This window comes from Tenrec ecaudatus, chromosome 11 (genome assembly GCF_050624435.1).
Source record: "Tenrec ecaudatus isolate mTenEca1 chromosome 11, mTenEca1.hap1, whole genome shotgun sequence".
NCBI classification, from domain to species: Eukaryota; Metazoa; Chordata; class Mammalia; order Afrosoricida; family Tenrecidae; genus Tenrec; species Tenrec ecaudatus.
Window position 1 is genome coordinate 32,134,912 of NC_134540.1, and position 5,155 is coordinate 32,140,066.

The window sequence follows — 5,155 nt, forward strand, 5'->3', positions numbered from 1 at the left end:
GATTTCTGCAGGGATGTGTCCCTGATTGGAAATAAAGAAGTCCAGGCCTTCTTGCTGCCCCTCTTGTGTATTAAAGGTATGATGTCAGGACACAGGAGTTGCAATCTGGAATTGTCTTCTCCCATTTCTTCAACAACCTATGTGCTCCTCTCACTAATCTGCAGAACTGCTATTTTTCTAAGTTTGTTTTCTTCCCCTTAATCTAAGCATAGGCACAAATGATATATATATAATATATATATATTATTGTACACCAGATCATTTGATTTTGTTTCTCATGAATAATGTCCTGGTCTTAGCCTTAATTCCCTATGAATGAACTCAGTTCTGCTTAACTTTAGCTAGCCTTACAATAGGTAATCACACTGCATTTTGTTTGCTATTACTGTACGCATAATAATCCCCTCCTACAGACATTCCCCATCCTAATCCCTAGAATTAGTGATTATATGATATTAAAGCACATGGAAAATTGGGTTTTCAGATGAAATTAAAATTGATAATGAGATTTTCCTGAATTGGGAAATTATTCATAATTATCTACTAGACCCTGTTTTACCAGGTAAGTCATTCAAAAGGCAAAAGGAGAACAATCTGAGAATAATGTAAATAGAAAAAGGTGATGTAATCCTGTGCTGTGTGAAGAATTCAGTCAGCCATTTCTACCTATGGAAATGGGAGAAATGGGTGATAAACTAAGGAACACGGTAAATTTGAGATTAGAAATGGAGATGAGCTGACAGTGGCAATTATAAAAACAGAACTAAGCACTACAATTTCAGGAAATTGAATTTGGAATGAGAGTCGACCTGTACTAAATTCAAAGTGTTAGCAGAATTGTGTCAGCTGAAATAGTGATACCCTGCTAATATTTTGAGTACTAGTTCAGTAAAACTGTTATTAATCCTTAATCTAAAGTCTGTAAGAAAATAAATTTGTGTTATTTTAAGCAGTTAAACTTATGTATTCTGTGAATTTAGCAATATAAAACAAAACTACTACTAGTCATGGAGAATATTAATCCCAATGGTATTTATATATCTTTCAAGTAATTATATTAAACATATATAATCAATTCAACTATCTTACAAGTGAACATATCACTTATATATTCATATAACTTCTCTTAGTTTACTTTTCTTTTTCCGTAATGGGTAAGAAAAATATTCATTGTTACTTTCATGGAATCTGTTTGTTGATGATAACTTATCACAGTAAATTGTTTTACATATTCTGTCTTGCACAACAGTTAAAGTAACTTCTCCCAGCAGTTTGCAGCTATTATTTTGTCATCTGATAAATACTTTATAATCTATTCTCAATGTAAGAGTTAATTTCTTTTAGACATCCTACCTTTTCCTATAGAAGCTTACATAATATTACTATGATTATTATTGATGGCTTGAAATTTTATAGGTAATGCCTAGATGTGACTTTTTAAAATTTATTTTACATCTTCAGGATTAGAATTGTTATTGCAATTTAGAAAATTATTAGTGAATCCACAAATAAATATTAGAAATGTATCATTCTCTGCACCTTTCTCTTTTTGTTGAGTAAGCTATGACCCATTGAGTAAGCTATGACCCATAGCCATTCTTTGCACAACCCAATCCTGTGTCATTCTTTTTTTTTTTCCGTTATAAAATCGTTTAATTAGGCTTTTGCACATCGTGGCCGCTGGCGGCCGGAATGCCGTGAGTGCGGTGCCCGCGGTACAATACTGCGCCTGTAATCGCTGCTATCAAAATATACATGTCTGGTAAGACCTCGCTGCGTGCCGCACGCCCCTGCCGCACAGGTATAAAAAGTCATAAATATTTACACCTTGTTACTCCTCACCCCACAGGAAGGGGATCCCTGTGGCTGGTGGAACCCGCCCAGAGGACACACAGGGGTTATGGGGGTCCGCGCAGCCTGCAGCCAGTTAAGACAGGACCCCACCTGCCTCTGGATCCCAGCACTGGAGGCATAGACAGAAAACAAGAAATAACTTTGGTCCACAATTTGCAGAGAAACAACACACGAAGAGCCCTGAAGAAGTGTGTAGAGTGTGTCTGGGCAGCTGCAGGGAGGTGTGGTAAGGCTGCAGGCAGGCAGCTGGCTGGGGGCACACAGACCCTGCCCAGGCCACTTCCTGGACACGGGCGCCGGCTCCAGCGAGGCAGCCCGCTGTTACAAAGAATACTAAAAGTAGAGTACAAGGTAATACAAGGAGGAAGCTTACATATATGGATGTCATCTTTATCTTGCTATAAAAATTTACGTAAAACTAGGTCCTTTGCATATAAATGAGAGTAGAATATTTGGTCACCTGAAGTATTGCTAGGCACAGCTGTCTGCGAATATAATACAAAAGAGAGCATCCTGCACCGCCTGGTTTGGGGATGTTGGGAGGGGGCGCCCTGCTGACGGGAGTAGAGGTGGGGGCCAATCACGCGACTTGATTGATGGGGCAGGTGGGCCGCTGCCCAACCCCCAAGGCGTCAGTCAGTACATGATGGAGGTGGAGCCCGAGGCCCACCCCAGCCAGCCGGGTGGCCGTGGGTTAAGGCACGAGGAACCAGCGTGGAGGAGCCCGGTCCCGTGTGGGGAGGGGTGGGACTGGGGTGGCCGGGCTCCAGAGGCATCGCTGTGAAACCTGAGGGGCGTGGCCGAGCTGTGGGACGCCCACCACCACAAGGTTAGACAGAGGGCTAGATTTAATTTTTTTAAAAACAGGTAAACTGATTTCTCTTTTAAAAAAATAAAATCTCTGGTGGTAAGGTCACTTCAGCTGCGTTAAAGTGGCAATTCTCTGGAATGATGTAAGTGGTCACCCGGTGGAGGCCCCAGATGGTGGACTTGGAGAAGGAGACCCGTAGGTGGTGGTTCTCGCCCAGGTCATGGTTGTGCAGCTCGATCAGCGCCTGGATGGCCTCCTCCACGGAGCCCATCTGGATCAGAGCCATCTTGCGGTCCTTCTGGAAGAACTTGAAGTCCTTGACCAAGCCACCATTGCTGGAGAAGAGGATCTTGAGGGCGTCCTCTGAGATGGACAGCGGGATGCTGGAGAGGTGAAGAGTGGCCGAGGGTGGGAAGATGTTCTGGAAGTTCTTGGAGCCGGGCGTCTTGAAGCGGTGCAGTGGCGAGTTGCCGTAGTCCTTGGTCAGGCACTGGTTCTCCTGCCCCTCTCGGGGCAGCTGCACGTTCTGGTGCTTGGACAGTGTGATGCACACAGGCTTCCCGTGCAGCATGTGCCCATTCAGGTGGCTCATGGCAAACTGAGCCTGGCTGCCATCGGCCATCTGCACCAGGGCATTTTCCTTCTTGTTGAACAAGACCTTAGCGCGCTGCACGTCCCCGTACACGCCGAAGAGAATAAAGAGCCTTTGGGGCGTGACTCTCTCTGGGTTCAGGTTGCTAACGAGCAGGACTGTGTTGCGGGCTCCTGCTAGGCCTGAGATGGCCATGCGGCCTGCTGCCGCAGCCGCCGCCGCAGCGGAGGGAATGGCCAGGGGGGCCAGAGCCCCGTGGACATTAGGAACGGAGAGGCCTGCGGCCTGTGGAATGGCGAAGGTGGGAGGGAAACCAGCTCCTGCATATGGCGAAACTGAGATTATGCCAGGTGCACCAAAGGCCGCAGCCATGGTCTGGTCCAGAGACGGCTGGCTGTCCCCTGAGGGCAGGTCGGGCCGAGTGTAGTCTCGGCTCTTGTCGTTGTTGTACTTGACGTTGAGGCTGGTGAGCTTGGAGAAGTCAATGTGCAGCGTGCAGCAGGCGTTGTAGATGTTCTGGCCGTCCAGGGACAGCTTAGCGTGCTGGGCGCTGACAGGCTCGGCATACTGCAGAAGCGCCTGGAACTGGTTGTTCTTGGTGAAGGTGATGATTTTGAGCACCGTGCCAAACTTGGAGAAGATCTGGTGCAGCACATCCAGGGTCACCGAATAGAACAGGTTCTCCACGATGACCCGCAGCACCGGGCTCTGGCCCGCCACAGCCATTCCTGCGTCCACCGAGGCGGCAAAGGCGGCCAGTGCCAGGCTCCCGGACTGCACTGAGTTGACTGCCTGCAAGGCGGCCTGGGCACGCGCCTGGTTGGGCAAGCCGTCTATCTTGAGCTCCTTGTGGTTGGAGAACTGGATGTAGATGGGCTGCCCACGCAGCATGGCAGCCACGGAGGTGTAGTAATTCACCATGGTGTTGGCCGCCTCCTCCGTGTTCATCTCGATGAAGGCCTGGTTCTTTCCCTTCAGCATCAGCAGGTTGGTCACCTTCCCGAAGGGCAGCCCCAGGGAGATGACCTCCCCCTCGGTGACATCGCCTGGCAGCTTGCGGACATGTACAACTCGAGAAGGGGCACCTGAGCTCCGGCTGTCACCTTTGAACTTCTTGGTGTCGTTCCCATTGGCTGCAGACGCAGAGTTGCTGCTCATGATAAAAGGCCCGTTGGTGACGCAGGCAGAGAAGAGCTCTTCAGATCCCCGCTTTGTACCAACTGCTATGTCTGGAACAATGCCGTCCATTGCACACACAGGAGACCCGCTGGGGACTGAGGGGAGGCGCCGGAATCCTGTGTCATTCTTACAACTCGGCAAATGCCAGGCTCACTGTCACAGCCTCTGTGTCAATCCATCGAGTTGAGGGCCTTCTTCTCCTCTGCGGCCCTTCAACTTTGCCAAGCATGATCTCTTTCTCCAAGGACTGATCCAGTATGTCCAAAGTATGAAAGACAAAGTCTTGCCATCCTTACCTCCGAAGAGCACTCTGGCCATACTTCTCCCACGACAGATCGGTTTATCCCTTTCACAGTCCATGGTATTGCCAATATTCTTCTCCAGCACCAGAATTCAAATGCACTGCTTTTTATTCTTTCTTATTCAATGCCCAGCTTTCACAAGCATACGAGGCAATGAAAAATGTAATGGCTTGGGTCAGAGGACCTTAGTCCTCAAAGTAAAATCCTTGCTATTCAATACTTCAAAAAGGTCACATGCAGCAGGTTTACCTAAGGCAACATATCCTTTGCTCTCTAGATTGCTGCTTCAGTGAGCATTGATTGCAGATCCAAGCAAGACAAAATCCTTGACAACTTGAACTTTCTCTCCATTTAAGATGATGTTACCTATTGGTACAGTCGTGAGGGTTTGGGTCTTCTTTAAAATTGGGCCCAAAG

The 5,155-nt window shown here is 47.6% G+C and overlaps 1 pseudogene; it reads right to left on the bottom strand.

Annotated features, from left to right (window-relative positions):
- Positions 1-2,459: 2,459 nt before the first annotated feature.
- LOC142461244 (polypyrimidine tract-binding protein 1 pseudogene) lies at positions 2,460-4,545 on the bottom strand (annotated as a pseudogene).
- Positions 4,546-5,155: the final 610 nt, after the last annotated feature.